Raw genomic sequence first — 27,075 nt, 5'->3', positions numbered from 1 at the left:
AAGTAATTTTATCAGTCACAGAGTGGGACTCAATGGGCCATTAGCAGAAAATGACTCTCTGGAGGAAGGATGGGTTGTGAAAAGATAAAGAACAATGCCCCACCTGGTTTCAATGGATGGCCCATTAGCAGAATATCTGCCGTTGAGATAAGGATCACTGCCCCCACCCTCAACAGATGGTGATAGAATAGATACCTTTTATCACACTCTGTATTGTAACCTGCGGCTTATAATCAGGTGCGGCTTATATATGGACAAAGAACAAAAAGTTGCTGGCACTCGAAAGTGCGGCTTATACTCAGTGCGGCTTGTAATCGTGAAATTACTGTAAATAGCATGCAGCCGGTGAGCTCTGGGAGACAGAAATTATATTCTGCCTTGCTCTACTGTAATAATTACAAAACTGGATTCCTTTGTATCATGAAGAAAAACAAGAATTTTTACCCATTTTCCATGCCCTCCAATGTGATTCTAATATGATGTTGATTAGCAAAGTGGTCTAAGCGTACACACTGGTCATCTCTACTCCTTAGAGAGTAGAGTCACCTCTACTCCTTATACACAGTATAAAAAGACTGTGTAAAAATATTTATCACTTCAGTATTTGAAGAAACACTCATTTTAAATGATATATAAATCAGAGTTACTACAGATTTATCACAGAATAAACCAGGCATCTTCAACATCAAAACATTAAGCTCATTAACTCTTTCCTTTCCCGGATTCAGGCACTTAAAATACAGACCATCATAAACATGAAAAATACAATGGCTGAAGATTGCACTGCTAAGAACTATTTTCACTGTGTTGTTATTTTCTTGAAGACTGAAGGTAAGAAACCCTTGGGAGCAAAAATATCTCATAGCACAGCAGGCAAGTAACAGAATCTTGCCACATTACTTTAAAGAGAAACAAAATCCTATTCAGATCCTTGCTACTGTTTTTCAGACAACTGCAGTAACTTGGAACACAACTGTCAAACACCTCTAAGAAGCCATCAAGTTAATTTTGCTTCTGAGTTCATTTTGGGAGAAGTGTGGCAGAACAAATGAAAACATGTATCAAATTTAAAATAAAATTACAGAGAAAAAAAAAGCAAATTAATTGATCTGTCTCTTGCAGGCATTCTGAAAAACTGTAAAGGACTAAAATAGCAAAAGCTATACACAAAGCATGAATAATTCACTCCCCAAAGAAAAAATGCTCACTTTTCTCTTACTGTCAGAGGCTGAAACCCTCGCTCCTGTACTCTTCCATTATCTACTAAAGTATACAGGTTTCCTTAAAAATTAAGTGTTCCCTTGCCTTTTTACCTGCATCTAAGCCATACTAGTATCCATGTCTTCTTCTTAAAAAACTGACCCTTTTTGTAATTCTTCTATTTGTGCATGCTCCAAGTTTGGTTCTTTTGTATAATCTTTCCCATCTCCAAACAACCTTCAAATATTTTCTCCCAGAATCTGAAACATCCTGTACATTGGCCTCATATAGCATAACATTACACCCTTGCAATCCTGCACATCAAGTCCTGTCCCAGAGAACCTACCAGGCACTGGGACTGTGTGACCATAGTGCCCATTAACTCAGGGAGCGAAAATTTGCTCTGAGCACTGGTGTGATAAGCTCCTCCTAAAACTCCTGGTCACTGCTTTTATAGGAATTGCTTCTCCTCCTTAACTACTCTGCCCCCTAGGTACTTCAAGCACTCTGGGTACAACTGGTTACTCCAAAATTTGTGCCTAATCCTGACTCTTCTAGGGAGTGGACCCCAATGAGCCTTGCCTAGTCCTACAGAGTCCAATTCAACATCTGTTAGTTGTACAATAAAATAACAGATAAAGGTATATGCAGAAGGGCAACACTGTTTACTAGTGAGCTACCAGCCACTTAGTGAAGCCAAAATACTCCAAAACAGTGAATCCTAGACAAACTCAGACTTTTCTGTATTTGTTATATAATGCATTTTCCTGTTGATTTGCATCTTTTATAGTATTTGTACTTCATGTACATCACACCCTCCCACAGAATCCTGAGTGTTTTGTTACTCTTCTGATGAACTGCCTACATCCAAATCACTAGCCTTCTCTTTAACTTCCCATTATTTCAGTTGTACAGATAAACTTTGTAAGACAGGACAGGGAATTTTATCCACTGATTTCTGCATCACGTGTTTCTTCAGACTGGATTGCAGCACAGAGGGGAATAATAATATGCATGGATTTTGGATTTTCTCTTTAAAAAGCCAAGCAGATGTATGCATACATAGGACTGGCTGATTTTACCAGCACATAGCTTTGTGAAATTTCTAGTTCAATTGCTACTACCAGAAATGCAACACATTTCCTATCACCAGAGTAGTATAAAGGAGGAACAAGGCAGAAATGCTAGCAGAGCCATTAAAAAAAGCAAAGGAAGGCAAACTAAACACTGGATAAAACTACAGGACAGTGTAAGGAAACAAAAGCATCAGTAGCTGAATAGGGAAGAAACTTCAGAAAAGGAACTGTAAGAATTAGGAGAAAACTAAAGAGAAAAGTAAGCCGTACTTTAAAATACATAAATGCTATTCTGTCTGAAGTTAACAGGGGCATGATTCTAAGGCAAAAGAACCTGCACTAAAGACACCACACTAAATCAAAATTAATCCAGAACCCACACTAGACAAAGAACCACACTAAATCAAAATTAATCCAGAAGCCAAGGGCCTGGCATAAGTAACCAGTGGAGGTGGTCTTCATTTTTTATTAAAAAAAATTCAATTGTTGGGGTTATAAAACTAGCAAAAATAAGCTTGAAGTTTTCTAGGAAAACTTCCTCTACAAAGCAACTTCCTCTGTTCAAACAAGGCTAAAAATAGCTTCTGTAAAGAATCTTGTATACAAATTGACACTAATTAAAACATTCCAAGGATCCGTTCTCCTCTATTACTGTAATTTAGATAGTTCAAGTAAATAGCCTCTCAGAGAACTAAAGTCTGACGCATGGCAACATTATATTTGGCTTTTTTATAATGTTGATTTTTAATCCCTTTTATTAATAACCCAAGAGAAGCTCTCTCTCATCATCTCTTTCACACTTACAGCTGCACCCTATTTTTACTGGAACAAATACTATGACTCTCATCAGATTTCGTGCACTAGGATCTCAATTCTCCATGACCACATGCAGTAGTAGATCTGCATGATCTCTAGAGAACTACTGATGATCTTTTTCTACCACGCCTCCCCCTGGGCATAAAACTGAATTTTCAGGACAATAGGAAACCAACTGGCTAACTGGGCAGCAAAAGCAAAACAGCAGGATATGAATGTGGGTCCTGCCAATAGGAGAGCTGCCACAGTCAAGTGTGGCTCCAATTACAGTTTTCTTCAACTAATTGTCCCTGCTCAGATCACCCATTTAGCTTTTCTAAGGAAAAGAGCTGCAACAATTTCAATGGCTTTTTCCAAAGCGGGTTCCTAGGCATAGAACGATATTGCTTTATACTTTCATGGTATAAAGCAACCATCTCCACTCTCTTTATAATTCCAGGGAGTGGGGCAAGAGCAGCTGGTTTTGTACTTGAAAGCATCAGCATGACTCCCTGGACTTCCAGCTGTAGTTTAATAAGTTGGCAAGTACTTTTTTGGACTACAACTTTTCTCAGGATAATTAACAAGACCTAAGATGAACTCTTCAATGCAGATTGAGCTAAGCCAGTGCCCTTCCTCACGGAAAAGTCAACGCTTACACACACACCCAGATGGAGGCAACTGGTGGAGTTCTTGTTGGATTCAACCAAGTTGACTGATACTGATCAAGCAGGAGTTAGAGATCCCAGCAGGAGCTCCACAAGAGAAATTCTCACCCAGACACATCCTGCTCAAGGCATACTAGTTGAGTAATTTTGCTACTGTCCCACAAATCACCTCGTAAGTAAACAATGAATTAATTTTCCAGTGTCCTTCATCTGGTGTTTCCTAAAGATGCAAACATAATACAAAACAACTCCTTAAAAATAGGACAAAGCCAAAGAAACTAAGAAATGCTGAGCCAGCCACTGAAGGATACTACAGTGACATCTGAAATCAGGGAAGGAGCTTTTGAGCAGGGACAGACTTGAAGCTGAGAAATAAATGGTAAAGGTCTCTGAGTTGTTTTATTTTCTGGTGGTCTTACAGGACTACAAGAGCACTGATACATCTCTTGTCTCCACAGCACAACTCCACTACTGTGTGACCACCACAACATTCTGAGCATTGCTGGGTTGCTAACATTTTCACCCTGAAGTGGACATTTGGAGTTGCTCTGAATGGGGCGGATTATTCTTCTGAGCCAATCTGCCAACAGCAGTGCTAGCACCTAGAGCAGTGAAGCAGGAATCAGAGCACAAAAACTTCAACTGCTTATAATTATGGTCAAAGCCCTTTCACAGCCAAGCATCACAACCTTTCTCAAACTGAAGTACGTAAAAAAGTTCACACCTCTTCAAAGAATGGTAGGATCAAATAAGAACCTGGCAGGAAACTTACAATTTTTGGGCTGCGCTAACCAAGGTTACAGGTACGCTGAGCTGCATCAGGTCCACACAGAACGGCACATCAGGGAAATACAGAAGATTATACAGATGCTTCTTTCAGCTTAGTTAAGTCTTGTCAGTGTCAAGTACAACTCTCAGAGGACAAGAACCACACACTGAAACTCCTCATTGTTACAGTGCTGTTTCCCCTCTTTTCTTTCATGGTCAGACCCCAGTATGCCAGGACAAAGAGACAAAGAGAGATTTCAGGCTTTAAAGGCAATAAGGTTGATGTCAGTGACCAAAACTGAACTCCCTAAGGGAGCTAAATAAGATCCACCAAGATGAAAAAAAGCTATTTACTTATTCCCATGCAGGTGGCTCAACATTTCCTCTGGCCAACACTTGAAAAGGAGCTAATTATGCACATACAGTCATGGACCAAAAAAGCAGTCCAGCTGTTTTAGAATTCATTTACTGATATTTGATACAGAATGTTATTACCAAACGCCAGCTGTCAACTTTGGTCATCCTTTTGTTAAAATGATGACATTTTTCTCAAAGAAAGCTCTCGGAATATGAAAACTCATTAAGAGAAGATGTCAATGACACAGAACATTGTCCAAGAATAATACCCTCTTTCTGCTAAGTAAATGCTTCAGTTTCTTCTAGTGTAGGAGACTGACAATGGTCTAGGACAAAGTTACGTATTCCTATTGCACTGAGTAACTAATAGCTATTAATAATTTCATTTAGCATACGTTAATGCAAAAAGGTGAGCTACCCTCTGCAAAATTACTAACACATAGTATTTCAGCCAGTTTACAGAGCAAACTGGGAATCCTCTCCGTTGGTTTTCAGCAATGCAAGAACTCTCACTGACTTCCATGGTTCTTCAATACTAAGTAGAAAACCTGGGCATATTAGCTCACTCTCCTGCTTTTGGTTAGAGTCTCCAGCATTACAGACTGTCTTATTGCTTGCTGACATTGCTCTTCCCATTCCCAAACAACTGTCAATCTCCCAAATTCAGCACTCCTGCAGCTGTACGAGTGATGCACTGCTGCAGGAAGCAACACATTAAACCCAAAAAATCTGCTGGAAGCACTTCTGCACCAGCCCTGTGAGGACACCCATGCTGTGAGGACACGCCAATCAGGGCCAAAGGCTTGTGCTGCTTTGGCAGGCCAGATTCTCAGCAAGTGGCTACACACTGAAGAGGAGTAGACCTCCCAAAGGGCAGGCCTGCTTTTGCAGGGAAGCAAGAATAGAGTACCCTTGCAGATGGAAAATGGCAGAGGTGAGCATCTCATACTAGCCCCCCATGGAAGCAGGACAGGGAACCTGACTTTGCTGTTTATTACCCACCTGAGAGGTATTCTGGACTTGACTTCTGGGCTTCATAATACAAAACTAATAATTCATTTTTAAAAGTATTTTAAAAGTATGCTCCTATAAGAAACTATATAACCCACTGTGCTGGTTTTAACCATTGAAACATGATTTTGCTCAGTCTGTAAAAGAGACACGCCAGAGTGGTCCTGAGCTAACCATGAGCAGCCAGGCAGTTACTGCAGCTCAGGTGGCCTGCAGTAACTCATTATTGCAAATTCGTTTTTTTGAAGTGTTAATAATTCAGAAATTTTTAGACATTTTGACTCTTTTCAAAATTAAATGTGAAAAAAAGTCTCTTATTCACTTTTTTACAAAAACCATACAGTTTCAAAACAAATAAAAATGAAACTTTTTCCACCATATTGAGGCAGCAAATGCAGCCTTAAACCATAAGCTATGAAGCTTTTTTATACTAGTATATTAAGAGTACAATTGTTTACATTACAAAATACCTTACTAAATCCTTAAAACTGTAAAAATACACTACTCCTTAATGTTACTCCAATCACATACAAACACAAAATGATACTGAAATTCTTTGGAATACTTTCATTATTTTTTTCTCCAGGGATGACATATGTTTCTAATAACTTGCCACTGAGCAAACAGATTTAACAGGGTAGCAGCATGCTGAGAAAGATAGCAGGATTTTCAATTTTCAGATGAAAGCAGCTCTATTCCCTGGCAGCCCTACTCCTAACCCCTTTAGGCCAGATGAAATTTTATCTGAAGCTAGCTGGTGCCTGTCTTCAACTTCAATGGAAGTTGAATCAGGTTTTTTACATACCTGCAGTAAACAATTTGAAGTTTATCAATTAGAATTTTTTTAATCAGTACTTATACCAGAGGGAATCTGTAGCAATTAACAGGATTTCTGGACTTGGTTATTTACATATGTTTAGCTAACAGATGACCCAGTTTTTACCAGAGAATATCATCCATCTAATTCAGCAGACTCACAGACTAGATTACCAAAAGGAAAGTGTTATGCAAATTACACAACTCTCCCTCGCACCTACTAGCAACAGATTTTTAAATCCATTTTATTAATTTGCACAACAAAAATCTATGGTACTCTTTCACAAGATCAGGATTAGTTTGCAACACACCTTTTACCTTTGGCTCCACCGTTTTCACAGAGAAAATAATGTATCTTTCATCTTTAGACACCTTTGTTCTACACACTAATTTGAAGCTAAGCCATTTGACAATCTCCAGGGCTCAAAAATGTTTTTCTGTAAGAAATATAATAATATAATACGAGTAGTTCTACATTTCATAGGGCTCTCTGATAAAACATTTACCTAGTATTTTCAAATAGAGGTTCTTAATGATGGGTCACATCTGATCAGTCTCATCTAGATACCAGGGTGAGGAACCCGTAACAACACTGTAATCACTTGCACTGGAATTCTTGTTAAACTAAGGCTGCTCACACCAGGAAGCTTTCTTTCACACTTGATTTAGTTCAACTGTTTGAAGAGCTAACCCCAACTTTTCTTCACACCTTCACGTAATTTCCTTCAGACGGATGTTTTTTTCCCCTAAATAACTTTTTAATGTGTGATAAAAATATATAAATTATTTTATCATGTTGTCTAAAATATTGCCCAGTTAAAAATAAAGATTTTATTATTAAATAATGGGAAATACACATGTGAACATACAAACAAAAAAGACCAAAGCTCTAATACTAGAGGTCTGTAAAGATTCAACAAATAAAGTAAATAAGCATTGCAGCTGCTTATATAATGTACATGGCTGCTGCTACAATTTTGTCCAGCTTTCCTGGTTTTTTTTCCTGATAAAAATCTTTTCTTTCTGAGGAGCGCTCAGTGGTTTGGATCTGACATTTGTCTAGAAGTTTTATAAAGTAAAAATGAAACTATATTTAGCTCCAGAAAGCCATGCTTTTTAATGCATGCAAAGCTGGAGAAGAATCAGAATTAATCTTAATGACGAAAACTTTTATCAAGTGTAATTCTATCTGTTCCCATTCAAATGGGACTAATTTGTTCAATTATCTGTAAAAATGCCAGTTAGACACTTAAACGAAAGCTTCTGAAACATATCTGTTCAATTAACAATGCAAATGCACCATCACTCAATCATGTCAGGGGCAGCTCCCCCAAGCATCCTCAAATCTTTCATGAAAAGCCCTATCAATTATCACTGAGGGACCTTTTTCTTGCCCCAGCCTCAGCTAATAGTGTGGAATAGGTGGTGGGAATAGGGAAGAGGACAGGACAATATATCTCCACTATACTGCTAGCAGAACCACTGTTCTGTCATAGAAGTAAGACTAACACAGCTAACACACACTAATCCTTCTCATATCCCTGACTATATTCCTTCATAATTAGGAGCTAAGGAGTCTTCAAATTAGGCTCATTGGGAACTAGGGAAGGAAGCTGTTGAGTCAAGGCACACAGGCTGAAGGAGCTCTTCTGGGAAAGTAATCTCTTTTTCTTTCTACCTGAGCAAAGACTGTAAGATTCAGCTCTGTAACAGAGCCTTAGAAAGTTTTCTTAGCTTCCACTGTACTTACAGAGGGTACTTTGGGAGTATTTGGATTTTCCAAGAAGTATTAGCATTTTGCAGAATCAGGTGCCTCATTAACAACTAGATGATCTGTTCGTAAATTGACTCTCTAACCCAGGAAGTTAGGACACCATGTTTAACATCAAGTGTAATATCAAATATGTAAATGCAAATATGCAGAGTGTGTAACAGCATGTTTGCCAAGTAGGCTCACAGGCTCTCCAAGCTGTGTCCCAAGCAGAATATGGACAGATGACAATAAGCTTTATATACATAAATTCAACTGCCAAAATATTTTTGTATTTGTTGTGATTAGGAATCTGATAAATGTTCAAAACACAGAGAGTAAGAATTTGATACTTGGTATTGTCAGGGTACTGTACACCTTTGCCATCCATATGCATTTATAAGAAGAGAAGATCTCGCTACTTTCATTGTAGCTGTGAAGTCTCATGATGGTGTTAGGTCGAATTCTGGCATGACAAACTTAAGCAGAGACAAAACATGGTCTTTAAGAAGACCCAGTGTATGTATGTCAAGTACCCATAATATCTAGGAGGTAAAATTCTAAACACATAAATGTAGTTTTATTACACATCTGTTATGCAAATAACATTCACACACCACTTATTCTGAAATTTAAATATATGAAAGTAGGAAATGAGAAGTTAATAACAAAACCAGAAGTCAGTTAGAAACTATCTCCAAAAACAAATACCAACTTTTTGATAGCAGGTAAAAGAGTTTAAAAATTATTGAAACATAATGAATTGTTTTAAATGTAAAATATTTCTTTAATAACAACTGTATTTTTCTCATTTTACCCTTAGAATAAAAGAACATGGACTGCAGAATATTGCTCATGTAACTGGGCCATGCAGTTTGGAGCTTAATGGATTTCATTGCGGTTTATATAAGGTGTTGCCAAACCATCACAATGTGTGCAATATAAAGAATTTAATAGAATCTTTTCTACTACATTTATTTCTGTAGTCAGCAAAATAATATCCAACTAAGCCAAAAAAAGATCCACCCAGAGCTAAAAAACTGCTGCTACCATCATCTTGGTTCTACAGCAGACCTTGGGGCTTATGGTCCGGAGTGCGTCAGGGACGTCCCTGCCAGTCCAAGAAACACACACAACACCACAGTGTGGAATTACCAACAACACATCCAGTGTAGCTTTGATGTTATTTAGCTCCTTCTACAAAATGATCTTAAATTACTTAAAATACTCAGTACAGATACTTAAAAGAACTCTGTACAAGAGTTAGGCAAACATTGTAAATCTTGTCTTTTACAAAGGGCAAAAAGAACCAAAGATGTTGGACTCACCCACAGTGAGAGGAAGGAACAGTGATTCGAAGTGAACCAACTAAGGACTGCTAACATTACAATTAATTTCATTTTGCAAACTGCTTCTACCATTTCAAGCCTCACTGTCAGCGACAGGGTCACTTTTTAAAATCAAAGACTGATTTCTTTCATCTCATTGAGTCACAGGAATTGGATAAAATTATCAAGGATATAGGAAGAAATAAAAAAGTAAAACTGATCTCCCACACTTCTGATTTTTTTGAGCTTATGTCTGCTTTTGGAATGTAACATAAATGAGTAAAGGTGGATAGTGCTCTAATACCTAAGCATTTAAAGACTTATAATATATATCACACTAATACTCACTGAAGACACACACCTTCCCCAGTAGGCACACTAACACCATCAACGTAAAATGCTACTAAGACCCAAATGTTACATGTCTTTGCATCTAAAAACTGGAGTTGGTTTTCAAGACTTATGTATCTGCATAGATCTGGATGTTCAGACAGTATTAAAACACAAGCAGTCTGCAAACTAAAAGGCAAGCCTGAAGACACTTAACTAGGCAAACAGGTGTTTGTCAGGAAACCAAAGTTTTTGATGTAGGTCTTGCATCACATTCACGTAAAAGTGCTGGTTAGCCAAGGCCTCAGAACTGCCATGGAAGGCAGTGGCTGAGCTGCAGGGCAGGACAGCTGGCGAAGCCAGCACAGTGACAGCAGCAGAGAAATAACTGTACCTTGTGGTCTCCAAGGCCAATATATCTTTTCTCCACTGATTCCATAGGAATCACATATTTGAGCGTACATGAAAAGCTCCTGGCAGGAATCCTATCTTTAAGAAATTAACAGCAGTATGATACCGTCCTTTTCCCGAGATGATCTTTCGCATGACATTGTTTCATCTCTCCCACTTCAGCTGCACCCTGCTCGTAAAACGGGGAGCAGCCTGGGAGCACATACCCTGGTGTCGGCACGCCACTGCCAGCTTCTTTAAAGAGGGAAAACTAAACCTCTTTGGCTCCAAGTATCAGACTGAGATCCTTTAAGAAAAAAAAAAAAAAAAGAAAACCGAAGAGTGCCACTTCGCACTGAAATCTCCAACAACCAGAAAAACCACAATCAGACCAGCTGATCAAAAGACGAGGCGACGTTACTCTGGTCTGGAAGAAAACGAGAGCTGCCTGACACCGATCGGAGACGCTCCGGCTCTCCCGGTGTTTACCTTCCCCGGCACCCGGCGAAGCGCCCCGCGGCAGGGACGTTTCTGCACTTCAACAGGCTTGAAGTTACCCTGCAGCACCCCCGGGGCTTCGCCGCCGCTCCCCGGCCCGCGCCGCGCCCGGCGGACGGAGGGTCTGGGGGGGTGTCCCCGCAAGCCCTCGGCTGCCGCCAGCCCGCGCCCTCCCCGGCCCCGCCGCGGCGGCCCCGCTCACCGTTCTCTGGCCGCCGTCGCGGAGGGCTGCGGGGCGGGGGCAGGGCGGCCGGGCGAGCAGGGGCGGCCCCGCGGCTCGGCCCCGCGGCTCGGGCCGGCTCACACGTCAGCCCGCGCCACGAGACCCGGATCTGCCGGCTCCCGGCGGCGGCGGCGGGGCCGGGGCGGCGCCGCGCGCTCCCGCCCCGCGCTCCCGCCCCTCCGCCCGGCACGGGAGCCTGAGCCCTGCTGCGGGCAGGGACACCCGTGTCCCGGGCCGCGATGTCCGGCAAGGCCGAGTGGCGCAGTGCCGAGCGACGCGGCGGCCATAAAATAAAGCTCCGGTAGGTCAGCGCGGAGAGGACGCAGGGACGGGACTGCTGCGGGACCAGGTGTGCCTGCGGGTCTGCCACAGCCCCCTGTCACAAACACGGTCACCTTGGCCGCTTGGCCCCAGCCATCCCCACCGAAGTACAAGGGAATTTACGAGGGTGGTTTCTCATCTTGAAATCTAAAGCCTGTTCAGGAGCTCGTGACTCACGGGCTTCTAAGCAATTAAAGCATCCATCAAAATAGCCATTTAGATGCTGTAAATGAAGTTAGAAAGGAAAATCAGATTGTGGCTTCTCAGTCAGCCAAGACGAGGGTGTGTCATGCTCAAAATACAGAAAGATGGACCACATCTTCTCTTGGGGGCACTGATACCAGGGATTACACAGAGAAGAAAATCTTGTCCTCCAATATTTCCAAGGCTGTATTACCTCCTGCAAGCCAGGAAACAAGGACAGTACTGCAATTAGAGTGAGAAAGAAGGGTTGGATAGAAGTTGCAAGTGCTCTGACCAGTGCCGCATAATCTCATATGACCCACATATGGTGTTCTCATTACTATTTACAGTTGTCATGGGGTTTTTAAGCCTCCTTTCATGGCTACAGCTTTTTTCTGAAAGTTTTTTCCTAACTTTGGGTGTCTTGCCTATGTTACTTTGCCAAGTCTTGGATGCACTTCCAGTTGGCAGCCTTGCATGTCCAACCATCGCTGGTGCATTGCTGGTGCGCTGTCACCTGTCTCTGAAAGATGCAGGTAGACCAACTCTGCTCAGTTATGGCTGGCTCTGGACATATCCATTCCACTTCTGAGAGGCAGCAAGTAAGCTGCCTTTGTCTAGCAGTGCCATACAGTCCTGACTTGCTGTTGATCTTGGCTCTCCCACATTTTAGTCCTTTCTCGTCTTAGCACCCAACTAAGCAGCGGCAATACTGAAAAGGGAGGCAAGGCACTGACACAAAGCCAGGCCATCACACAAAAAAGCTAAACTATGCAGAACTTGTGTAATTTTGTTTACCTCAATCCAGGAAACTAAGCCTCTGGTCAGGCACTAAGGATGCTAAAACTTAATCTTTAATTTGGAAGTATGAAACAATATCCCTACAAGGTTTCCAGGGACAACAGGTTTCTTGACAGCCTGTTCAGGAGTTTGGACTGCAACAGGAGCCATGAACATCACCAATATCGAAGTACACTTGGCTTGAAGTCTTCTTTGGCTGTCCTGGCCATACACTAAGGTAATCTAGACAATGGTGTCAGAGATTAGTCATAGGAAGAATGATCAACTGTTAGCTGTATCCTTCCTTCCAGCTCTCCCTCAGCCATTCTCCTAATCCTTCACCAGAAACAAGCCACCCTTGAAACAAGCAAAGGCAGCTTCTCAACATCATTAAGAAGTCTTGCCTGTCTCCCACACCTCATACACAGGGCTAGCCATTGTTCTAGAAAATGGATCTGAGGTCCTGAAATCCCCAAAACAGACATATCTTACCATTAGTCCTGAACAAGAAAGGAGAGAAATGCCAACTGCACAATAGCAGAGAGGAGGGTTGCTCCTGCCAAGCTGAGGCAGGAATGCCGAACACTTGTTTTCTTGCCAAAGAGCTCTTGGACAAAGTCAACCAGCAGTTGCTAAAATGATAGCAGGCATAGTTGGAGGAACCATTGAAACTGATAAGAGAATCTCAGTGATTTATTCTGAATGTGAACAATCCTAGAACTAGAAAGGCAAGACTAAGTGAGCTGGACCAGAAGCATGAGATGCCTTGTCAGAAATAATATGAGCCTGCAAAAAGTCTATATAGGAGAGGCAGGAGTTGAGAGTGGTGACAACTGAGTGGTCTACAAGAAAGCAGTATGCAATGGTGGCACAGCTAGAGCTGGGATGTCTTCCTCACTTTGAATCAAATGCAGCCTCCTCAGACCTCAGTGCATCACGTCTTTCTGGCTCATTTCCCGCAACACCCCGTTCAAGTATTTGCATTACGTCTGGTAATGTCTTGAAATTGCACCTCGAAGAGATGTGCAAACAGCACTACCTAGCTGGCCAGCCAGCCCTGCTGAGTGAGATAAAAGCTACCCCTCCCCACTCTCATTTCTTCACCCAATGTTGTTACTGCAAAGCGCAGCATATCTGAAAATAGTTTTACATAACTGGTCTTGGTAAAAAGCTGAAGGTTTTTTCCAGTATCCTGCATTATTTGCACTGCCTTTTGACAGCAAAATAGCAACTGTCTTCCTGATTATTTTTCTTTATTCAACATATATGTTTTCATTGGCATACTTGGAAACATGGGAAGCTGATGGATCTAATGAAGGATGGATTTGTGAAAGGCGTATCCTCATGTATGAAACCTCAGAGGATGAACTGTCAAGGAAGAGGGGCAGGCAACAGGAACCACAGAAAGTAGAGACCAGGAGCAAGAGAAACAATGCATAAGCTCATTGCTTTCAAATCAGCAAGAACGTAGACGTAAGCAGAAAGTAGCTGGGTATTTTACATAAAACATTCTGCCAGAGCATCCCTCAGAATTTGGCCCTCCTGGTTCCCACGGGCAAATGAACAAGCCATAGCAGGCACTGATTCTATCTCAGCTTCCTACTCCCAGGCTTCAGCCATCTGCTCCCCCTTACACTCACAAATTTAGTGCACAATACAGCAGTAAAACAAGATCCTGATATGGAGGCTATTTTCAGACTCACTCTATGAAGTCTCCATTCTGGCAGTCAATCTATGATGAAAACAGTGATGAGTTAGACTACTTTATGAACAAAGCCATGAAATGCATTCAAAATCAGCTAGTAACAAGGAAATAGTGAATCCACTGATTTTAGCACACTAAAAGAACTGTGCTGTCCACTGCCAAGCTAAAACTATGAAGACAACTCTCATTAAAGAGCAGAGAATGGTAATAGTCCTTCTACCAAAACCCTGTACAATGAAGGAGAGTGGAAGCTGAGCAAAACTTGCTATGACATTCTCTCCATCCATCATCTGATGTGTGGGTTGGGTATTTTGTAAAGCAAGAGGCAGGTGTCACATTCCACATCCACAGTGCTAGCTTTCAACTTTTCTACCCCCACAGGCAATGGTAAAGTAGGAGTCATGTTGGTGATCTAACTTGCCAAATAATGAATGAGCTTGTTTACAGACACCCAAGAACATTACTTTTCCCATTCTCAAGTTCTTTTTCTGCTGATGTTCGTCTCATCTTTGTTGCATTGGTCGTGTCACCAGGCATTGTATTGCTGACATCCAGGTACTCTGTGGAGTGGAAATTGTTCATCTGCAATTCATGCAGTTTCATCAGATCTGAAAAATGACCTAGAAATGGGGCAAATCCTCCTAATGTAACTGCTTTTCTGTATGCTCTCTCGTTTCTTGTATGCAGTTTATAATAAGTAGATAATGCAATTCCTAGAGGCAATCTGCAGGAAACTCTGCTGCAAATTTTGATATCAAAAAGCCATTTGGAAGAGGTCTGCAAAATGGTCTGAAAATGGCACCTAGGAAACATAAGGAAAAGATTATTGAATACCCTTGTAACATCAAGGTAAGAGAAGCCTTTTGGCAGCAACACTGGGATTTTTGGAAAGGGAAATCTAATTTTGGAAAAGGAAGCCAAGTCCTTAGAAAAGTTGCCTGCAAGCATTTCTAGAATTCAGCTGGGCTGGCATCTCACAAAGCTCTGGAGAATTGAAAAGCACTTTAGGACACTAGGCAGCAAGCCTGTGAACTGGCTGGCACAAAAGCTGTATTTGTACTTACATTAATTTAACTGATATTTACTCATGTATTCACCACTGAACCAAATTTATACTGCCAGATTTTCTGTCAATGTGCAGATCTAAACTTAATGAACACTCAACCACAATCATCAGAGCTCACAGAAAAAATATGGCTCAGTGGAAACAAGAAACTCCACTGAAATTGTCAGAGGACCTATGGAGGATCATTTGTGCTCCTGAAGAATTAACATACCAGCACAGACTTTTGTGATCGATTAGCCACAGTATCAGGAAAATGACCCAAAGGATTGCTGCAGTGCTGCCAGACCACAGCTGCCCAGTGAAGTTTTCCAAACTAGGAAACGGATGAAGGAAATTTGAAGTTGAGGAGATGACAAGGATTATTTTACACTTGACTAATGACAAATAATTTCGAATAACTGTGAAATGCAAGCAGGCCAATTGGGATGCTTACAAGGTCAGTCTTGTAAAATGCAATTTAAAAATAGAGGATTACAGTAATTTCATGACCATAAGGCGCACCGGACTATAAGGCGCACCCCCTGGGAGCCAGCAAAATTCGCAACTTTGTAGATCATATAAGGTGCACCGGACTATAAGGCGCACTTTTTTTTTGCAGTGAGGCTCCGCCTCCAGCTCCCCCCATGCGGTTGCTGGCTGAGGCCCCGCCTCAACCTGGCAGCCATTGGCCCCCGGGCCCGCCTGTACCCGGCAAGGGCTGGGCTATGCCCGCTGCCGCTGCGTGCAGCGTCCCTGGGGCCGGGGCATGCCTGCTGCTGCTCCGTGGAGCATCCCTGGGGCCGGGCTATGTCCGCCGCCGCTCCGTGCAGCGTCCCCGGGGCCCCGCTGCTCCGGGAGTTCCCTGCCACTCCGGGTGTCACACGCCCCCCTGGTGCACCAGGAACCCCGTGCTGCCAGTGCACTCCGGGAGTCCCCTGGCGCTCCGGGTGACCCGATGCCGGCAGGCTCGCCCCGTGCCGCCGCTGCCCTGATTCCGGTGGCTTTCCGCCTCCCCGCGCGGGGGCCGCCCCAATACTGGCGGGCCCACCCTATGGGGCCACCTCCCCGATGTCGGCAGCTTTGCCCCCCTGCCCGAGCTGCGCTGCCGCGCTTTCCCCCCACTGCGTGGCCGCTGCCCTGATGCCGCCGGGCTCGCCCCGACCCGGCGCTGGCCTGATGCCTCCGCCGGGCGGGCTTTGCTTGGCTGGGGACTGTTGCGGGCTCGCACTTCCGGGGTGGCAAATGTCGCAACTTTGTACATCAGATAAGGTGCACCGGACTATAAGGTGCACTTTGGGTTTTGGGGAAAATTTTAGTAAAAAGGGTGCGCCTTATAGTCGTGAAATTACTGTAAGTCCTGAGCTACCAGATTGTTAATGATAACACTCACTGGTAAAAATACACCATCTGAATTAGGCTGAAATGGTTCTGCAGTATTAGAATAGCATGTTCTCAGTAACCATGTAAGTTAATGGTCCACTAAATTTCATTGATAATTATCCAGTCAGTATTGGGAACATTATTTTGCAATTGCTTTGGGCAGTCCCCTCTAAAAATGTGGTCCAAGTGAAGCAACACTGCTACAACCTTAAAGAATAGTTTTTCCTCTGAAGTAGAAATCATAATAGCAGCTGCACAATTGTGGTGGCTTTCTTGCAAAGGAAAGATGAAAAACAGAGTGAACTGCTTCATAAGCAATTGTGGTTCACATAAGCTATCTGTAGCCATAAATTTACGAGCAGCTAATGTTGTTATATTCATCTGAAAACTGCTGCCACTCGGGAAAAACACATCTCATGTCACCCTCTATGTTCAGAGCCATTTCAGCATTTAGTCTCAAAATGCCTCTGAACATGAGTCAGAGCCATCAACCGGTACAGTTCTCACAGACTTGAAGTAAAAATGAGTCCCTGTTCATTTCCGAGTGAATGCCTAATAGAAGAAGCCATATCTGATAGACAAATCACAAGCTAAAATGCAAGCAAGCAGATTTGGTATCAGGTGCAGAAGTGAGAAGAGAAAATGAAAACAAGATCCCAATGGATTTTTTAAAACACTTTACATATAACTAAGAAGCAGCAATGAGTTAAAATTTTCTGGTTCTGAACTGAGAATTACTCTGATCTGAAATGGATATATGCAGTTTGCAGTTAGTATTAAGCACTTAGTATATGACTGAAATGTAAGAGTACCATCCATTAAAAAGCCAAGGCATTATTTACTAAGAAAAAAGACATGACAAAAAGAAGACATTTCATGTGTCACTGAGGAGATGTATCAAAAGGCATAACTCTGCCAGTCAGCACTTGAAGATCGGTATTCTATTGCATAAAATGTGGCAGCATCTCTGTATGGACTACAGAGAACAAAATCACATTGTTGGAAAAAATCTGATCTGTTATCAGTGTAAGTGATACTCTGGTTTCTGAAGCACATTCAACTGTACTTTTTACTTTGCATATTAGAACATTGACAAGCGTACAAGAAGTGACTGCTCTCTCAGCTGGACAAGATCTCTATAGACATAATGTATTGTGCATATTTTCTTTTGAGCAAATTTTGTTTGAGGATGTTGTATGATAGAGGTGGTATGATGTTTGCTGTAGTATGTCACACCTTTTGAAGAGGAACTGTAAACCCTACAAGTGGTTTAGTGTAAGAAAGAAAATTTGGCATTACAGAACTTGACAACACTGTCTAGTCAGGAAAAAAGGATTCTTCTGTAGTATATCCTCAGCAAGCTTGCTGAAAACACCAAGCTTAGTGGTGTGAACAAGACACTGGAGGGAAGGGATGTCATTCTGAGGCACCTTGAGATACTTGAGAAGTGGGTCTGTGTGAACCTCATGAAATTCAACAAGGCCAAGTACAAGGTCCTGCATCTGGCTTAAGGCAGTCCCAAGGACAAATATAGGCTGGGAGGAGAATGGATTGAGAGCAGCCCTGCTGGAAAGGACTTGGCAGTACTTGTAGGCTGGACATGATCTGGCAATGTGCACTTGCAGCCCAGAAAGCCAGACATGTCCTGGGCTGCATCAAAAGCATGGTCTGTAGGTCAAGGGACATGATTCATCCCCTCTACTGTGCCCTTGTGAGATCCCACCTGGAGTACTGTATCCAGCTTTGGGTCCTGCAACATAAGAAGGACATGGACCTCTTGGAATGAGTCAACAGGAGAGCCACAAAGATGATCAGAAGGATGGAGCACCTCTCCTATGAGGAACAGCTGAGAGCTGTTCAGTCTGGAGAAGAGAAGGCTCTGGGGAGACTTTACTGTGTTCTTTCAGTACCTAAAATGGGTCTACAGGAAGGCTGGAGAGACTTTTTACAATGGGTTTATTGGGATGAAGTTTTTTACTGTGAGGGTGGTAAGACACTGGAACAGGTTTCCAGAGAAGCTGTGGCTGCCACGTTCCTGGAAGTGCTCAAGGCCAGGTTGAATAGGACTCTGAGTAACCTGGTCTAGTGGGAAGTGTCACCCATGGAAGAGGGGTGGAAGTAGGTGATCTTTAGAGTACTTTCCAACCCAAACCATTCTATAATTCAATTCAACTCACACTTCACAGTTCATAAATTTTGCAAAAACACCAAACAGATTAAGGGAAACCACTTTGGTGTTTGAAAGTATGAATTTACACTTTTGGTGTTTAAACAGGTTCTTGTGTTACCTTTTGTTAGGCTACTAAGGTAATTATTAGACATAGATGATGTCCCTAAAACTGAAGGAAATTACTGGAAAAAAAGGATGGAAAGATTGGAAGCTGAAGCTGTATCATAGCAGAAGCTCAACTCCTTTGTAGAGAAAATACTGAGGGAGACAGTCCCTTCACCATGGTGCCCAGTGACAGGACAAGAGCTAAATGTGAGAAAACACTTCTTTATTCTGATGCTAACTGAACGTTGGTAGAGGTTGCCCAGAAGGGCTGTGGTGTCTCATATCCATAGAGATATTCAAATGGACATGGCAAGGCAATCTGCACTGGCTCACCCCACTTTGACAGGAAGGGTGGTCCAGATGATCTCAAGAGATCCCTTCCAGCCTTGACCCTGATGTGATATGGTGCCATTCAGGGGTGGGACTAGGAGTAAGTACACCTGCAAAGCACTTTCACTGCAATTTCTGTGGGAGTAAAATTAATTAGATTGAGTGATATTATGATACAGGGATAGTATGGCACCTATAAATATGTCTGCTGGCCAAGTTAATATTGTTTATGTCTGTTCTGCGTTTGGGGAAGGGACAAACAATGTAATATCACAACATTCTTAGGAGTAAGATTTAGAATCTGCAAAATCAACAGGCAATCACACAGCATGATTGAATACTTCCCAGTATAACTAACCTCTGTTTGGGGAAAGAAAGATACAGTGTAGAATATTGCCTTAAAAGCTGGTTCCAATTCACCATGCGATCTTTTTGCACTGTCAGAAAGATGGGAAAGTTGTAACAGGGAATTTTGTGAGATGGATTATACTTCAATGAAACTGCTATAATTGCTACCCTTCATTTGAGAAGAATGTTCAAGACAAGAAACTCCTTACATCTAAACTAGATCTTCCACATAAACAAAGACATTTGCTATTACTGAAAATACAGACACACAGAATAGTGGGGATTTTCTAGTTACTGCTCTGTGAAACATTGCGTGCCTGGCAGAAATCCACAGACCAGAGAAATTGCTTGTATCTGCTGTGTTCAGGGAAACTGTACATTACTCAGTACAGGACACTTTTTGAGCCTTGTTTGTTTAACCTGACTTTATACCCAATGTTCTCTAATAAATTGTCAGGTGCAGTGTTCTTACTTGCCACGTGGACAAACTGAAGACAATCAGGTTAGGAAAACAATAAATCAGATTGTCCTGACTTCTATTATTGAATTGATCCTTACTGGTTTCTATGATTTGAAATCCTATTCAATTAACTTTTTTACAGAACTATGGTGCAAACACTGACTAGGGATTTAGTCTTAAGGATTTAACTCTAAATTATTATTCTACTGTAGTAAGACATATAGAAAAACTTGGGATTTTTTTTTTCCTAATACAAAATTGTTTGAGTCTCCAAAATGCTGCTATTTTAGGATGGTATCAACATATCTAAATTACCCATCTGTCACAGCTGAGCTTTTTCTGGATGATCTTGAACAAACTTCACTATTGTGTAAATTTTGTTGTAGACAGTTCCCAAAGACTTCCATCAATTGTGGATTTGGTGCCCATCATGACAGATTATACTGTAGTTTAGCAAAATGGCCATCATTAGAAGCAAGTTCAAATTCTAGATACAATTTTCTAAAAGCCTCAGGATCAGAAATTGCTGGATCAAGCATCAATAACTGAATTCAAGAGCTCCAGATCACTTTTTTTATTATTAGTCCTACCTTTCAGGATCCCTAAAAAGTCCTGTGCTTTACAAAATGGAGAGACCATTGAAGGAATTCTTAACAATTGATATGCAAAGTATACTGGGGTATGTTTTCTCTGTGGCTTGGCTTGTAGGAGTTTTCTGATTTTATTGCACATATTCTTGTATTATACTGTGGTTATTCATACATCTTTAATGCATATTCTCTTATAGCTGGAAATCTTTTTTGAGGTGGGACCACCATATAAGACTATTCATAAAACTATTGCCTGCAGGAGCTTAATCCATCTCTGCAGCCTGTGTTGATGGCTCCATGTCTCAGGTTATGTACATTAAGAGGAAAGGTGTCTGCTCTCATCCTTTTCTCCAGAGAAAACACAGCGGTGATGAAGATCCGTTTGCAACATAAACTCCCTGATTTAAGTGTTGCCTGTCTGCTCAAAGGAAAATAGAGAAAGCCAGGTGGAACCATCCCAGAGACACAAATTTGATATATATGCTGGCAGCTGGACCACTTTATACAGTGAGCTTCCCAGCAATCAGCTTATCTACACTGTTAGGAATATGAAGATATTTTAGTAATAAAGACCACTACCAAATAAAATGGGTTTCTTTTTCATTTATTCTGGATTCCTGTATTCATTCAATTACTGCTTCACTGCTTTTTGCCGCTCCAGTTCTAATTCCAACAGCAAATCTCCTAATGAGAGACTCTTACTCCACCCCCGAAACAATCACTTCAAAATATTAATGCCATTTTATCTTCTCTCTTACTTACTAGCTGCATTTAGGCCCTTTTCTGGCTACCACTGCACTGAACATCAAATTTAAGCTTCTAGCTAAAAGGTCTGAGATATTCTTCAGTCCTGATGACTTTTATGAAATGGAGGATTACTGAGTATCAGTCTGAATCTGATTTTAGCACCTATAGTTATTAAAATAGCAGCAATTGTTAGTCAAAAATCCTAAGGCTATGAGGAGACAATCATGTCCAGTTGACCAGGAAAAGCTGTCCAGCTGGCCTTTTAAGGCAGTTCTAACTCCCTTTTTGTATCTTTCTATGAAAGAAAGATCACAACATTTAATTAAATAAAGTTGCATAGATTTGATAATATACTAAAAGTTATTACATTAATAGATGATAATACAAAATACTTAAAATGGTATAAATTCTTCACTCAAGGTAGAAAATGTTTTTTGAGTGGACAACAATATATCAGCAACATAGCATGTTAACTAATGGTCACCATTGGTCAAATCCTCTCTTCCCTTATAGTAATCATAGAACTAATAAAGCCATGTTAGGTTGTGGAATCTGTTTCTGTGTTCATAGCTTACTTTCATTTTGAAAGAATCCTCAGAAAGACTGCTATCTTCTTTATGCCATAGGAAGAAAGGAACACAGTTTTACACCTTTTTCTTTATAAGAAGTGCTTCTAGTTCTCTATAATCAACTTGACAGTCTGTGGTTGCCAAATTTTCAAGGTAGATGCCTGATCATTAAGAATATTAATCAGCTTCGGTGCTCCTGCAAAATTACAATAACTATTTCATAGCTGAATCTAATTTCCCCCCCGCCTCTTTTTTTTTTCTTCATGAAGCCACAAGAATTGGCCCGTGGACCCCAAGGTGTATGTACCATCAGCTGAAAATCACTCCCCCACAAAAAAACTGGAAGCTTAGAACCCCAGTAATTTTGCTAACAGACTCAAAAGCATTTGGTGTCTTTGTATCTAGGTTTTCCTACAGGAAACAGCAGGTTCAGTTATAACATTAATTTAGAAGATATTGGCAGACCAATATTAAATTAATGAAAAGTCCAGGGTGTCCTGTCAATTTCTAATAACAGCCCTTAACAAGTGAAGGACAATAGGGTGTTATTAAACTACAAAAAATTCTGCACATTCATTATTTAATGAAAACTTTTGCTATGCCATAGATTGATTTCTGATGTAACTCCACTAATTCAGATGAATTGAATCATATTAATTCAACCTGAGTGACTTCACATCACTCTAATATTTAGTTAGAACCCCTTCTGCCTTTTAATGCATATAAATTTCATCTGCTAACAACTTGAAAAGTATAACTTGGTAAGCACAGGCATCTCGAGTGAATACTTCCTCTCTTTTCCTGAGCACCGAACAATTTCTATTCTACTGGTTTTGGCATTTCTGCCTACAGAACTCCTACAAGTTCTTCATCAACACCTTTGCAGGTAAGGCTGGACACAGCAGTGGCAGTACCTTGAGCTGTTTGTAAAGCAAGAAAAGCTTCCCGACAGAGGGATCCGTCTCAGCCGAGCAAGGCAAACTGTCCTGTTCCACCCAGGAGAGGGCACTCTTACACCTGGCCACGCAACCGGACATGGACACCTATAGGAGGAACAGGAAAGTTAAGATGACATCTTAAAACTCGGTCAACTTGCACGACCAGTTAGTTATTTTGATGATAACACTAATCGCAGAAAAGTTGAATCATGCAGACGCTGCCACAACAGGAACACAATATGACAGACAATAAACGTGCAGGCTAAATTTATTCTTAGTCTCTGAAATGTGCTGAAAGATATGCAGATTAAAAAAGACAATTTCTACATTTCTTTGTTAAAAGCTGGGATCATAAAAAGAGAGCTGTAGGTGTACCTTCTGTAGAAAATGAAGGTTAAATTTTAAAATCGCCTAGTATATTAATATTAATTGTTGCCTTTTTAAAAAATAAAGCACTATTATAAATGAGCATACAAACACTTAAATGAAAAGTGCATATAATCTAATACTAACACAGCCTGTGAAATTAATCCATATATGGATACCTCATGAAATAAATAAAATAAGAATTAAAAATGCTACAGGTTCAACCCCTGTTTCTAAAGGGATAGAAGTGAATATACATATCTATTGAGACAGCTTTCCTCTCCAATAAGTAATCCTCCAGCAACAAAAAGAGAAGATCAAGCCTGACATTTTTGATTTTTTTAAACTAAAGAAGCCAAGATGAGGAGGTGGTAGGTTTGTTATGCAAGGCATAAAACAGTAAAAGAGGAATAGAATGCTCCATACTGCAAAGTTAATGTTTAAAAAAATCTCATTTTCCTTTAATCACAGGGGGCAATCTCAATAATTCCAAATTTTCGCTGAGTAATTCTACTAGAAACATGTCCTACTGACATGAAAAGAATAAAATTAGGAAAATATGAAAATGAGAAGAAGATCACTAAGAATCTGAACTTGAAGAACAGAAAGTAAATCATACTGTCATAAGCATCTTGGAGTCCCCAGGTAGTACACTGGGGCTGGGGGCATCCATAGTCTGAGAGAGAAGAACCGTGCACACAGGGCTATATTGGATGTACAGCAAGTGAGTCCAATGTGCACAAACTTTGCATGAGCCAAAGCCACTTTTCCATGAAAATGTTTTCTGTATATGGGTTGCATGATAGACAGTATGTCCCACATTACATGGGAAATGACATAGTGTTTAGAATGTTCAGTTATCCTAGCATTGACTAATGAATATTGTTAGCCATTCCATATTGAGAGCTTGGGCTGAGGCCTTACAACCACTGTCCCTACCAATTTTCCTCTTGCAATAACCTTACATAGTTTGAACTTCAACCATATCTCCTGCTCCCACTTCCAGAAGTCTTTCAAAACAATATGCCATGCATAATAAACAATGCATAGATACTCAGAATTGTATCTCCCACTCTTTTAGTTGTGATCAACACCAATGAGCAAAATCATAAACCAGTCCACAGACAGTTTGTAAAAGCTGCTATTGAAAGATTTGTTCAGTATGGGACTAAAATGATGATAGGATCAATGAGAGAACAATCTCCTGATCATATATACTACAATTTTTTGAATCCAAAAATGAGCTAATTTCAATGGACTACAGTTGTACATTTTATGTATGGATTTTTCTAAGGGCAAAAGACTACCGAGAAGTTAATTCAGGGCTTTATTATCAACATACCATAAAAAAATATTAGGAAGTTAGACATGGAAGTCACTGAAATCATACAAAGAGGCTATGTTCTCTATTTTTGTCTAAGCATTATATTTATTAAAAGCAAAAACAAACGAACGAACAAACCCAATCCTCCCCCAAACCAACCCCAAAACACCTATTCAAAATCTACGGTCCTGTTCTACCCTAAAACCCCGTAGAATCTTCTGTAAAATAGTAAACTATAAAAAAGTATTAAAAGTATATATAGGAGGTATAAAATGATACTCCCAGCATGCTGATTACATAAGGTACTGATTTTTATGTAGATTTTGATCCCGGCAAAACTCACTACTACTCTGTTCTACCAGCCAAAAAACCTTTCTATATCTGTCTTTCAGCAAAGAGAAAATTAACACATAAGTACATGGTGAATATGAAACAGTTGTGAGGTAAGTGAAAAATGCCTATTTAAGGACAAGGGCAAGGAATGGGGTACACCAAGGAAAAGAGATAAAGTAATTCATATTAATCTAATTTTTGCAGTAACAGACTCTGACATTTGTAATCCAAAAGAGCACATGAAAATGAACCTAGGTACAAACCAGACAAAATCATTGCCCTTTACCATGGCTGTTACTGGATATCTACCACCTGTAACATAAAAGCATACTCACAGGAACACAAAGGATTTTAACACTTGATAAAGGTCATGTTTTCCACTCCATTCAGAGCAAAATCTGAATATTGGAAGCTTAGCTTCTTTCTGTGAGCTGTCTGAAAAGACATGAAGGATTTAACCAGGAGATTTTATGTACTACTTTTATTATTTTTGTCTATAGTAGTCATAGTTGCTCAGCACACTATAAACCTAACATTAATCTAAGAGACAAAAAATAGTTATCCTTGCTTTATTGGTGAGAGCCAAGGGCAAAGAAAAGCTGTGGCCTACCTCCTCAAAAGGAATTTAAGACATATCAGTGGAACTTGGATGTCTGAAATATTCTGTAAATGAAGATCCAAGATCACACTATTTAGTCATTTAAAAGAAACCAGGGCTACTGCAAAATGATCCTTTTCATAAAGTTATTGAAAACCTCAGCTGAAAACCTGAATTGTATAAAGTTTTAAAGCTTTCATCTGAAAAAAAAAAAATTTGATGAACAGAATCACATGTACATTTTTGTAGAAAAATGAACTTTTTCCAGTCAGACTATATGCGTCTGTAGATAGCTGACAGATTTTAAAAATTTATTGGGTTTTTTTTGTTGCTTGGGCCTATACATACTTTATAGTGTATATAATAGTCAAAATGCTTTGTGTATACTAATGAAGATAAATGAACAGTGCTTGCAGATAACAGCCCTACCAGAAGTCAACGTATGTTGTATGTTGTCCTGCACTGCATCCTTAAAAGGGGGCCCTATAAAATGTTTTTGTAGACCTTAATGTCTTGAAATCCTCTAGTGCCTGAATAAACAACAGTTCAAAATCCAATCTCATGTTCTCCTCTGAAAATCTATGCCCTTGGATAACACGTTGTTTTATACACCTCAGGTTAGACGTTATGGTTACTGTTACCCTATTACAGATTTCAGAAGAGAAGCAGCATCCGTGGGTACTCGTGTTTGCTTCTGCAATAAAATGGCCATTGGACAGGGCTGACCTTTGCCTTTTACTCTACTTTTAAAACATTGTAGCAGAATCTGTGAAAACAAGTAGTTCCTTTCACTGTCCCCATTAAGTAACCTGTTTCTGGGCCTGCAAGTTCCCCGGTCCCATATGAGGAGGCACCAGCGTCTCCAAGGGGAGGGGGGGAAGAGGACGAGGAGCAGGTCTGGGAGCGAGACGTGTAAGGAATAACATTTTTCTCTGCCGAGCATAATAGCGAAAAATTATGATGAGAACCACTGTTGTGGGCCCGGGTGAGCAGATTCTCAAGTTACGTGAGAGCCCCGTGGTTCTTTTTGCTCGGGTGCTCCACCAGCAGACATACCAGCTGCTCCTTGAGCCAGCTGTTTCCTCAGCGACACTTCAGACGTTTCTCCCTCTACCGCAGACCAGGCCCAGCTGTCCCACGGGTGCTCCTTCACCCGTTGTCTGGCCTGGTGCCTGAGGTACCGGCCCGCTGCCGGTACAGGGCCGGGCGGGAGCCATGACGATACAACGGCCTCGCTGCGCCCCGGGGCCGGCCCGCGGCGGGGCTCTGCCCGAGGGGGTGCCTCCTCACGCTCTCGCCGCGGAGCCGCCCGGCCCGTGACAGGCCGAGCGGCTCTGGCAGGTGTCTCCCGGGACGGGCGGGTGGGCGCCCAGCGGGGCGAGCCCCTGCGCTTCCACAGGTGGGCAGCGCATTCTTCCTTCGGGGTCACGGGGAGGAGGCGGCCCAGAGCGCACACACCACAGCCGCCCCATCGGCAGCGTCCAGACACTGGCCCCCCCGGCCCCGCCACCGTCCCGCTGCCGCTCCGGCCGCTCTCCCGCGGCCCCTCCTGAGGAGCGGCAGCAGCCCTTTC

The 27,075-nt window shown here is 41.4% G+C and overlaps 1 protein-coding gene and 1 long non-coding RNA gene across 4 annotated transcripts in view; one reads left to right on the top strand and one right to left on the bottom strand.

Moving 5' to 3' along the window:
* The window catches only part of SMIM14 (small integral membrane protein 14), a 54,606-nt gene extending 31,656 nt beyond the window's left edge, over positions 1-22,950 (bottom strand). The window contains exon 1 of one of the 3 annotated variants that reach the window (XM_033060985.2): positions 22,858-22,950. The gene's annotated coding sequence lies outside the window, so the exon portion shown is untranslated. Of the gene's footprint in view, positions 1-10,716; positions 10,768-11,189; positions 11,262-22,857 lie in introns of those variants that run through there. The other 2 variants (XM_033060987.1, XM_033060988.2) reach the window with 2 other exon arrangements.
* Positions 11,396-21,234, top strand: LOC116996916. The gene is made up of 3 exons (XR_004418038.1): positions 11,396-11,511; positions 14,887-15,048; positions 20,825-21,234. It is a non-coding gene; the product is annotated as an uncharacterized LOC116996916 (long non-coding RNA).
* Positions 22,951-27,075: the final 4,125 nt, after the last annotated feature.

This window comes from Catharus ustulatus, chromosome 5 (assembly GCF_009819885.2).
Source record: "Catharus ustulatus isolate bCatUst1 chromosome 5, bCatUst1.pri.v2, whole genome shotgun sequence".
Lineage (NCBI taxonomy): Eukaryota > Metazoa > Chordata > Aves > Passeriformes > Turdidae > Catharus > Catharus ustulatus.
This window is presented reverse-complemented; position numbering and strand designations above follow the sequence as displayed.